Raw genomic sequence first — 12,518 nt, 5'->3', positions numbered from 1 at the left:
CACACTTCCCAGCCTCTGCCTGTGTCAGGGGATTTGTTTGGAAGACGGGGAGTGACTGAGAGATTGTTTCATGTCAGTGAGTGGCAGAAAGAGCCCTGGGCTCTTGGTGTGTTTTATTTCTGTTCAAAAATGCTTTGCTTTGTTTGAATCGATTTTATGTCTCTTATTCCCAAGGAGAATCTTTTCGGAAGCCGCAGCTGTGATGATGCAGAGGGAGAATCTTGTGGCCACGTGGAATTCTCATGGAAGAGCTTTAACCAGAGAGGAAAATAACAATAAATATGTATGTGTCATTGTCACATTCATTTCTTGATACAGAAACAGATACAGTTTTCGGGGCCGATAGAAAAAGTTTGCAGTTCTCCCTGTGTCTGCGTGGGTTTCCTCCGGGTGCTCCGGTTTCCTCCCACATGCCAAAGACTTGCTGGTTGATAGGTTAATTGGACTTTATAAATTGCCCCGAGTATAGGTAGGTGGTAGGGAAATATAGGGACAGGTGGGGATGTGGTAGGAATATGGAATTAGTGTAGGATTAGTATAAATGGGTGGTTGATGGTCGGCACAGACTCGGTGGGCCGAGGGGCCTGTTTCAGTGCTGTATCTCTAAACTAAACTAAACGGTTTTCATTTCAGATTTCCAGCAGCCACAGTATTTTGATTTAGTGTTTTCGGTGGGCTGTGGATGTTTTTTTATCACAAGGGAAGGTGCTCCGAAGGGAATAATTTGGGAAGTGCTGCTCCAGAACAGTCAATGTAACCTCCTAGATTTCCCTCTCTCCATATCTTGCTGCAACTTGTTCCCTGCACCTTCCTCCTTGTTCCTCTCTCGGTTTCTTCACATCTTTACATCCCTACCTCTGTATCTCTCAACATCCTTACTATCTCTGCCTCTCTCTAGACTGTCACAAGTTTCTATTTTCACTCTCTTTCTGCAACTCTCTGCATCGTTATCTGTCTCTCTAAGTCCATTTCTTCTCTCACTCACTTCCAAATCCCCGAATCTTTCCATCTGTGATCCTCCTTTCCTGCAAGGTTATCTCTGCATTCACCCACATCGCCCCCACCCCCCGTCGGGAGACACGCCTCTCTATTCTGCAAACACATCTTACTTTGTATCTCTGCCCCTCCACTTCTTTCTATCTCTGCATCTCTCTCTCTGTCTGAGATTTTTCTCGGTATCTACAACTATCTGTATATGTCTCCATTTCTCTCTCTCTCTGCCCTTATCAGGAGTTCTGCCCTCTGTTATCAGTTTCTCTCTCACTGGTTTTGGACTACCTTCAAGTCGTTCTCCATATCCCTTTCCATTTATTTCTCTCTCTCTCTGTTCTATCCTAATCCCGAGATCTGTTTTCTGTGTCTCTGTCCGTCTGTCTGGGGGTGGATTTGAACTCGCTGCCTTGGTGTTGCATAGGGTGATTGCGAACCGGGATCTTGCTTTCCATCTCTTCCCAGATTAGCTCCCATTGAGGTAAAAACAGGGGATAGATGCTGAACGGGCGGCTGATTCGCAATCACTCTGCTCCCGTCCATCCTGGTTTGCACCATTGGCACCAAGTTCAGCCCAGTGTTTCTTTCCCTCTCTGTGTATCTGCTCCGCGACTGTCTCCGCCTGTCTCCTTGTGGCTCAATGGGGAAGGGGACAGATCAGCCATGAGCTAACATGGGTGGGGCAGGCTCAAAGGGCTGAAGAGCCTCCTCCTGTCCCTGTGCCAGTCAGTGTGTGCGTGTTTGTGGTGTGTCTCCCTCTTAGATTTTCTGAAGCCGATGGGGAGAACAAGTGAAACACCTTTCTACAGAGAGCATTGTGTCTGGGGCTGGGATCTTCCTGTGCGTTAAAGGCTCAGAATGCCAGTTCGCCTCTGGAGGTCCTTGCTCTATGTCCGGCCCTGTGTTTGGCCGCACATGAGGTAAAGGTGCCAGGGGTTTGGGAGCCAGTTGATGGATTCCAGTGGCTTATCCAGACCAGGAATTAAAGTGAATTTAAGATTGTGGGGAGACGGTGCCAAACTCAGGAAAGTGATGACGGTTGGAATAACATAATAATAATGAGAGGTAGGTTCAGAGACAGAGTTTGATACGACAGAGAGAGAGAGTAACAGAAAGAGACAGAGGAAGATTGGGATAGAGTCAATGTTTCCACAAATCTGTGTGCAGCAACGTTGAAGGTATGACACAGTGAGAGATTGAGATTGAGAGGGTCCAGAGGGAGATAGAAATATACAGAGAAGAGGAGAGAGATAAGCAGAGAGAAAGTAGCAGAGAGGGGAACTAGTGATTGAGCAAGAGAAAGGCAAAGACGGAAATGGAAAGAGATTACCAATAAGATTAGCTCTCCACTTCTCTCTCCACGCCTATCTCTCCCTTTATCACTGTTCCCCTCTCTCGATCTATAGTTCTCCCTCTTTCCTGATGTTTCACACTCTATGTCTATTTCTTTTACGTCTATGTACACAGGATTACATGAAACTATGATTGTATCTGACATTTGCAATTTCAATCTAACCTAACAGCTGACTGCCTCCATATCTCTGTGTGTGTGAACGACGGGACCTTGGAGTGAATGCTCATTGATTCCTGAGGCTGAAAGGACAAAAGTTGTCAGGTGGATAAGATGGTTAGGAAGGGATAAGGGAGACCTTACTTTATTGGCTGATGTATAATAAAGAATCACGGCGGGTGGGGGGGGGGGTAGGGTTTGTGGTTATGCTAGAAACACTGGCAATACTCAGCCAGTCTGGCAGTATCTGTGCACAAAGAAATAGAGTTAATGTATAAGGTTGAAGGCCTGTGAAGGGAAGGGAGGGTGAGAGGGAGGGACAGAGAGAGACGGAGAGAGGAAGTGGGGGAGACAGAGAGAGAGGGAGAGACACACAGAGAGAGGGCGAGACAAAGGGAGAGGAAGCGGCAGAGACAGAGGGAAGACACAAGAAAACAGGAAATAGGAGCAGGAACGGACCATATGGCCCATCTAGCCTGCTTTGCCTTTCAATATGATCATGGCTGATCTTCGGCTTCAATTCCACTTTCTCGCCCGGTCCCCATGTCCACTGATTCGCTGAAAAACCAAAAATCTGTCTATCGCAGGCTTAAATGAATTCAATGATGAAGCATCCACAACCCTCTGGGGTCGAGAATTCCAAAGATTCACAACCCTATACGTGAAGTAATTTCTCCTCATCTCAGTCCTGAGTGATTTATCCCTTATCCCCAGACTGTGATGTTTTGCACTCCATGCCTCTCTCCCATATGTCTGTGTTTACTGCAGTGAAGGATAACATCAGATTATTATGTTTTACATTTGCTCTTTCAATGTAACCGAACAATCTCTCTGTCTAGGAACAGAGGTGTTTGGAGTGAATGTTCACTGATTCTTTGTTTATTCATTCGTGGGATGTGGGCGTCACTGGTTATGGCAACATTTATTGCCCATCCCTAATTGCCCTTAAGAAGGTAAGCTGCATTCTTGAACCGCTGCAGTCCATGTGAGGTAGGTACACCCACAGTGCTGTTTGGAAGGGAATTCCAGGATTTTGACCCAGCGACAGAGAAGGAACGGCGATATCGTTCCAAGTCAGGATGGTGTGTAACTTGTACTGGAACTTGCAGGTGGTGGTGTTCCCATGCATCTGCTGCTCTTGTCCTTCGAGGCGGTAGAATTCGCGTGTTTGGAATGTGCTGCCAAAGGAGCCTTGTTTCGTTGGTGCAGTGCATCTTGTAGATGGTACACACTGTTGCCACTGTGCATCAGTGGTGGAGGGAGTGAATGTTTGTGGATGGTGTGCTAATCAAGTGGGCTGTTATGTTGTGGATGGTACCGAGATTCTTGAGTGTTGTTGGAGTTGCACCCATCCAGGCAAGTGGAGAGTATTCCATCACACTCTAGACTTGTGCCTTGTAATGGTGGGCAGATTTTGGGGGAGTCAGGAGGTGTGTTTCTCGCCGCAGGATTCCGATCCTCTGACCTGCTCTTACAGCCACAGTATCTATGTGACTGCTCCAGTTCAGTTTTTGGTCAATGGTAGCACCTGGCATGTTGATAGTGGGGGATTCAACGATCGAAATGCCATTGAATTTCGAGGGGAGATGGTTAGATTCTCTCGTGTTGGAGATGGTCATTGCCTGGCACTTGTGTGCTGCAAATGCTACTTGACTCTTATCAGCCCAAGTCTGGATATTGTCCAGGTTGTGCTGCATTTCTACACGGACTGCTTCTGTATTTGAGGAGTTGTGAATGGTGCAATCATCAGCGAACATCCCCAATTCTGACCTTATTATTGAATGAAGGTCGTTGATGAAGTAGCTGAAGATGGTTCGGCCGAGGACACTACCCTGAGGAACTCCTGCAGTGATGTCCTGGTGCTCAGATGATTGACCTCCAACAACCACAGCCATCTTCCTTTGCGCTAGGTATGACTCCAACCAGCAGAAATTTTTCCCCCTGATTCCCATTGACTCCAGTTTTGCTAGAGTTCCTTGAAGCCATACTCAGTCAAATGCTGCCTTGATGTCAAGGGCAGTCACTCTCTCCTCACCTCTTGAGTTCAGACTTTTGTCCATGTTTGAACCAAGGCTGTACTGAGGTCAGGATCTGACTGACCCTAGCAGAAGCAAACTGAGCATCACTGAGCATGTTCTTGTTAAGCAAAAGCCACTTGATGGCACTGTTGATGACACCTGCCATCACTTTACTGATGATTGAGAGTAGACTGATGGATTGGCAATTGGGCGGGTTGGACTTGCCCTACTTTTTGTGTACAGGACATACCAAGGCAATTTTCCACATTGCCGGGTCGATGCCAATGTTGTAGCTATTCTGGAACAGTTTGGCTTGGGGTGCGGCACGTTCTGGAGCACAGGTCTTCAGTTCTGTTGCTGGAATATTGTCAGCACCCTTGGCATTTGCAGTATCCAGTGCCTTCAGTCGTTTCTTGATATCACGCGTAGTGAATCGAATTGGTTGAAGTCTGGCATCTGTAATGCTGCGGACTTCAGGAGGGGGCCCAGATGGTTCATCAACTCAGCACTTCTGGCTGAAGATTCTTGTAAATGCTTCTGCCTTATCTTTCGCACTGATGTGCTGGGCTCCCGCATCATTGTGGATGGGGATATTTGTGGAGCCACCTCCTCCAGTTTGTTGTTTAATTATCCACCGCCATTCACGACTGGATGTGGCAGAACTGCAAAGCTTTGATCTGATCCGTTGGTTATGGGATCACTTAGCTCTGTTTATTGCATGCTGCTTATGCAATTTGGCATGCATGTCGTTCTGGGTTGTTGCTTCACCAGGTTGACAACTCATTTTGAGGTATGCCTGGTGCTGCTTCTGGCATGCCCTCCTGCACTCTTCATTGAACCAGGGTTGGTCTTCTGGCTTGACGGTAATGGTAGAGTGGGGAATATGCCGGGCCATGAGGTTACAGATTGTGGTTGAGGACAATTGTGCTGCTGAATGCCTACATCGCCTCATGGATGCCCAGTTTTGCATTGCTAGATCTGTTCGAAATCAATCCCATTTAGCACGGTGATAGTGCCACACAACACGATGGACGGTATCCTCAATGTGAAGGCGGGACTTCGTCTCCACAAGTACTGTGTGGTGGTCACTCCTACCAATACAGTCATGGACAGAAGCATCTGCTGCGGGCAGATTGGTGAGAACGAGGTCAAGTATGTTTTTCCCTCGTGTTGGTTCCCCCATCACCTGCCGCAGACCCTGTCTGGAAGCTATGTCCTTTATGATTCGGCGAGCTGGGCCAGTAGTGGTGCTACCGAGCCACTCTTGATGATGGACATTGCGGTCCTCCACCCAGAGTACATTTTGTGCCCTTGCCATCCTCATTGCTTCCTCAAATGGTGTTCAACATGGTGGAGTACTGAGTCATCAGCTGACTGAGGGCAGTAGCTAGTAATCAGTAGGAGGTAATGGCGTCCGGAGTCGATGTTGAGGCTTCCATGCGCAACTTCCTCCCTACTGTAGAGCACTGTCCTGCCACCTCCAACTGGTCTGTCCTGCCGGTGGGACAGGGCACACCCAGGAATAGTGATTGCTGCGTCTGAGACATTGTCTGTAAGGTATGATTCTGTGAGTATGACGATGTCAGGCTGTTGCCAAACTAATCCGCGGGACAGTTCTCCCAACTTTGGCACAAGTCCCCAGATGTTAGTAAGGAGGACTCTGCTGGGTCGACAGGACTGGCTTTGCCTTTGTCATTTAAGGTACCGAGGTCGATGCCGGGTGGTCCGTCCAGTTTCATTCCTTTTCATTGACTTCGTAGCAGTTATGTATAACTGAGTGGCTTGCTAGGCTATTTCAGAGGGCATGTAAGAGTCAATCACATTGTGGTGGGTTTGAGTGCAACAGGACAGATGGATAAAGTGGTTAAGAAGGCTTAAGGAATATTTTCCGTTACTGGCCTATGTATTGAATATAAGGTCAGGGAGGTTATGCTAGAACTGTAAAAAAAAACATTGTTTAGACCACAGCTATAATTCTAAGTACAGTTCTGGTCAGTACATTACAGGAAGGATGTGATCACACTAGATAGAGTACAGAGGCGATTTACAGAGGATGTTGTCAGGAATGGAGCATTTTAGCGATGAGGAACGATTTGATAGGCTGGACTTGTATCCTTTGGAACCGGAGAGGCTGAGAGGAGATTTAATTGAGGTGTATAAAATGATGATGGGCCCAGATAGAGTGGATAGGAATGGCGCATTTCCCTTAGCAGAGGGGTCAATGACCAGGGACATAGATTACAAGATTTCTGCACCAATATCATGACGGTGTGATGGCTCCCACAGTGGAATAGCTTGCTGAATGCTTACAATTGAGCGTTTTACTTCTGCATCATCGGAACCGGTCGCCTGGTCATCCACATTTCTCCATCTCTGCAAATATTTCACTTTACGAACCTATCTTTCTCTGTCTGTGCACATAGGCGTGAAAGATTATGTCAATTTAATATATCTTAGATTCTCCTTTTCAATCCAGACCAACAATCTATCTCCCTCCATCGTTGTCCCTCTCTACAGCCCTCGCTCTCTCAGCCTGCATAACTAACCTTCTCTCCGTATGTCTCTGATATGTCTCGTGTCAGAGATAGCAGGAGGGAGAGACAGAGAGAGGATGACGGAGAACGGCACAGAGAACAACCCCAGCTTCTTCAATATATCCACGTAACTGAAGTCCCTCATCCCTGGATCCTTTCTTGTGAACCTTTTCTGCACCATTTCTAATTCCCCCTCATCCTTCCTAAAGTGTGATGTGCACAATTGTGCAATACTCCAGTTGAGGTGTAACCAGTGATTTACAAAAGCCCATCATATATCCCTTGCTTTTGTATTCGATGTCTCTATTTAAAAATCCCAGGACTGACCCCTTATGCCTTTTCACCATTTTCTCAACCTGACCTGAGACCTTCAGTGATTGGTGCACAGACACCCCCAGATCTGTCTGTTTCTGCAACCCCTGTTAGTATTGTATTCTTTTGCTTTTTTATTTCCCTCACCTCCTTCTTCCTGTCTGTGGAGGTGGAAGATGTGGGCGTTGTTCAGAATGAATACATTGCATCTGTCTTCACAAACGAGAGGACAACACAGACATTGTTGTCAAGGAGGAGGAGTTTGAAATATTGGATGGGATAAACATATTGAGAGGAAATATTAAGGGGTTTAGCATCTTTGAAAGCTGTTAATTCCCCAGGCACAGATTTTTATGAAGAGCAAGGCAGGAAATAGCAGAGGCTCTGACCATCATTGTCCAATCCTGTCTGGTTACAGACGTGGTGCCACAGGACTGGAGGACTGCTAACGTTGTACCATTGATTAAAATGGAAGAACGGGATAGACTGCGTAATTACAGGCCACACAATCTGACCTCAGGGGAGGGGAAATTATCAGGAAAAGTTCTGATAAACAGTAGTATTGGTCATTTAGAAAGGTGCAGATTAATCAAGCAAAGTCAGAGACAGAGAAGGAGGCAGAGAGACAGTGAGAGATAGACAGAGGGGGAGAGAGAGGGTGGGAAAGAGAAAGATAGGGAGGTCGGGAGAGAAAGAGGGAGGCAGATGGGGAGAGAGAGGGACCGAGGGAGGGAGAGACAGAGGGAGGGGGAGGGAGCGAGGGAGAAAGAGGGAGAGGGATGGAGGGAGGTAGGGAAACGGATGGAGGGAGGCAGAGATAGTGAGAGAGGGAGCAAGAAAGGGGGAGGGAGGAAGAAAGAGGGAGGGAGGAGAGAGATGGAAGTAGGGTGAGATAGGGCGGGAGGGAGAACGGGGAAATGATAGAAATTGAGAGAGAGAGAGAGAGAGAGAGAGGGAGAGAAAGAGGGAGGGAGAGACACTGTGGGAAAGAGGTAGAGAGTCAGAGAGAGTGAGGGAGAAAGTGAAGGTGAGAGGGAGGGAGAAAGAGAGACTGAGAGAGGAAGTGAGGGAGAACCAGAGAGTCGGCGAGAGGAAGGGAGGGAGAGAGAGATATGGACAGCGAGGGCGAGGGAGAAAGAGAGAGATAAAGAAGAAGAAAACAGAGAAGAAGGGAGTTAAAGAGAGTTAGCGAGAGATAGAGGGAGAGAAGGAGAGACAGGGAAAGAATGAGGGAGAGAGGAAGAAAGAAAGAGGGGGAGGGGGATACACAGAGGGAGAAACACGGGGGGAGATATTTGGAGAGAGGGAGAGAGAATGGGAGGGAGAGAGACACAGCGGGCGAAGGGAGAGAGAGGGTGGGGGAAAGAGCAGGAGGGAGCTCCATCTCCATATCTAAAATGGAGGGCGATGCCCTTCGATGTGTACAATTGGGGGATATCCTTGTTTATGTAATAATTGGAGGGAGATGCCCCTCAATATATAAAATGCAGGGAGTTCCACCAGGACGTATAAAACGGAGTGGGATCACAGAGACACATCACCCAGTTTAAAACACTTTTTAACCATTTTTATACCAGAGTCAGGGCTAAGTATAATACAAACAGAGAGATTTCTTAATGAAATCTTAACTGGTGCATTGGAGTGTGCGGGAAAGAGAGGAAGAGAAAGAGACGGGGCGAAAGAGAGAGATACAAATTTAGGTGGAGCAGTATGCTGTGAGGAGGGCACAAAGAGGCTGCAAAGGGAGATGGACGGGTTAAGTGAGTGGGCTGGAAAGTGGCAGCTGGAATATCGTGGAGAAATGTGAGGTTCTTCACTTTGGCAGGTAGAATAGAAACAGAACATTTTTCACATGGTAAGAAAAAAATTAATGCTGGTGTTCAGAGGGATTTGGGAGTCCTTGTACACAAATCACAGAAAGTTAACACGCAGCTACAACCATCAATTAGGAAGGCAAATGGAGTGTTGGCGTTTATTTCAAGTGGGTTAGAGTACAGGAGCGAGGAAGTCTTGCTGTAATGGTACATGGTTTGGTGAGCCCACACCTGGAGTACTGTGTACAGTCCTGGCTTCAGTACTGAAGGAATACTTGTAGCAGAGCAGGCTTAAGGGGCCGAATGGCCTAGTCCTGTTATTTCTTATGTTTTCTATGACAGGAACGGAGAAAATAAAAAAGTGGTGTTGAAAGAGGGAAAGACACAGCGACTGAGGGGGAGAGGCAGAGGGTGAGGTGGAGAGGTAGTGAGATGGATCACACAGCTGAATAGCTCACCTGATGTTACACAGAATTCAGAGGCAGATCTCCAGTTTGCAGTCACTGGGATGGTGTGGCGATGGATTTAAACCCTTAATCCACTGATTCGCAACTGAACATGTTACCACTGTGCAGAAGCATCCTTCCAGGCCATTCGTGCCAGTACACTGATGGCTTTCTGTTTGAAAAAAGGTTGACCAGGCCGGGGTTCTCTCTGGAGCCCCCCTAAACCCTCCTGCCAGCCTTGGAACAACTCATCGCTTCATGACTAATTTAACTGGTCAATCGTTCTGGTAGAATTTCTCTCTTTGCAGACGGGTTAATAAAGTAGATGGTATCCTGGGCTTTATGAACAGGTACAGAGTATTGTGTCCAATTATGGGACCACACTTTAGGAGGGACATGGAGGCTTTGGTGAATGTACAGAAGAGATTGACAGGAACGGTTCCAGGGATGAGATTATTACAGTTAAGCTGATAGACTGGAGAAGCTGGGCTTGTTCTCCTTGGAGCAGAGAAGATTACAAGGAGATTTGATCGCGGCGATTAAACCATGAAAAATGAAGTAAAATAGAGTGAAACAGTTTACAATGGCTGAAGCATCAATACACAGAGGGCACAGATTTATTGCGATTGGTTAAAGAACGAGAGGCGATATGAGGAAAAACATTTTTTCAAATGTGACGAGTGTTTAAAGTTTGTCAAACACTGTCTAATAGGGCGGTGGATACAGATTAAATAGTAGCTTTTAAAAGGGAATTGATGAAATGAGTGAAAGGGGAAAAATTGCAGAGATGGGGGTAGGAGTGGGATGAACTGGATTGCTCTTCAAAAGAGGCAGTAGAGTCTCTATGGGCAGAATAGTCTCCTACAGCGCTGCATTATTCTATAATTCTATGGTCCTCTTCTGTTCACTGTTATTTACACCATCACTCACTTGCTCCGGTACAGTTTGAGATTTAAAAAAAACTAATTCCCCGCAAATCCCCTCAGCCTTTTCGCTCTGCCCTCTCCAGAAGGAATTGGCTATAAGACAGCAAGAAACAAACAGGAAACACGGATTTCAGGAGAGAAAGATTTCACCTGATGTTCATGTTGGTGGATTCTCTGTCACGGGAGAGGTCGTCGCAGATCCTACGGAAAGGAACAACTCATTAATATCAGTCAAAGAATTCGAGTAAAAAAGAGACAAGACAGATGAAAGCGATTGAACTGCAGGACTATATCCATGCAAGAAGCTGTCGCATTGCAAGTCTATGCTGCACTGAAATGGCTATTGCGTGACAAGTAAATTTTGGTTTGAAAAGGCCTATTGCACTGGACCTGCTATTGCATAGATTGTGGATTTGACATTGTAAATGGCAATTGCACTGAGAGAAGCTGTACCTATGCATGTGGGTATTGCATTGCAAGGGATTATTGCATTCGGACAATCGACTAAGCAGGAAATGCTCGTGTAGAGTCAGGCTTCAGTGTGCTTAAGTGGCTGCGTTATTGCAAAGTGCTATTGGATTGAAAGACACCATTGCATTGCAGTGGTGTATCTTGCTGAAGGGAATATTGCACTTGAAGACAAATAGCGAGAACATTACAAGCAGATGTCGCAATCCATGTTGTTACTGCATTCTGAGGAGAAATTGCATGACAACAAGCTATCGAACAGAGAATGGAAATCGGAATTGAGAGAGTAAAAGAGAGGGGAACAGAGAGTCAAAGATGGAGAGAGATTCCCAGGGAAGTGTGGATGTGTTTACTGACTCTCTCTCTCTCTCTCTCTCTCTCTCTCTCTCTCTCTCTCTCTCTCTCTCTCTCTCTCTCTCTCTCTCTCTCTCTCTCTCTCTCTCTCTCTCTCTCTCTCTCTCTCTCTCTCTCTCTCTCTCTCTCTCTCTCTCTCAGGTTTAGGCCCATCCTGTTGAACCATTCCTCATAAGACAACCCCTTCATCCCAGGAATCAGCCGAGTGAATATCTCCCCTCCAATCTTTCTACACATCCCTTTAAGTCTGTGAACCCGCATCACTGACCTCTCTGCTCAGGTGAATAGACCCTTCACCTTCACTCTATCCTCGTCCCTCACGTTCCAATCAGATCTCCCCTCAGTCTTCTCTGTTCCAAGTAGAACAGTTCCAGCCTATCCAATCTTTCCCCAGAGCTGCATTTTTCCAGTCCGGGCAACATCCTCCTAAATCTCCCCTGCACCCCCTCTCATGTGCAATTACATCCTTTCTGTAATGAGGTGACCAGAACTGCACACGGCTCTCAAGTTGTGGTCTAATCAATGGATTATACAATTCCAGAATAACCTCCCTGCTCTTATATTCTGCACCTGCCTTGTTGGGAAGGTCACTGCAGTTTGAAAATATCCAACGCTCTCCTGCAAAACAGTCACTCTAACCTCCCAATACAGGACTGGGCAGATAATGAAAATTGTTAGTGATTGTTGCATCTTGTCTCCACCTCTATCTGTCTCTCCCTCTCATGTCTGTCTCTTTCCATCTCTCTCTCTCTCTCCCTGTATCTCCTGCTCCATCCTTCTCCACCTCAGTCCATGACTGTGACAGTGCCTCCCTCACACCATGTTGCCCTCTCTGTTTCCTTGGACAGTATTGCTTTAATCACTTTCTTGGTTAATTTTGAACCTGCAATTCTTGCCCTTGCTGGGAACGTCACCGCAGTTTGCAAATATCAAACACTGATCAACACTCGCCCCGAAACTCTCACACTAAACCTCCAAAACCGGACTCGACAGATAAAGATTTAGGAGGATGTTACTGAGGTTCTGTCAAGGCCCCCTCACGCGCTATCTCCCCTTTCCCCTAATTCTAACATTTTTCAGTGTTTTATAATATTTTTAAATAATATTAAATGTCACTGCAGATTGAAAATATCAATCACTGATCCA

Source organism: Heterodontus francisci, unplaced genomic scaffold (genome assembly GCF_036365525.1).
Source record: "Heterodontus francisci isolate sHetFra1 unplaced genomic scaffold, sHetFra1.hap1 HAP1_SCAFFOLD_89, whole genome shotgun sequence".
NCBI lineage: Eukaryota > Metazoa > Chordata > Chondrichthyes > Heterodontiformes > Heterodontidae > Heterodontus > Heterodontus francisci.
The sequence above is the reverse complement of the archived record's forward strand: the minus strand, read 5'-3'. Positions refer to the sequence as shown.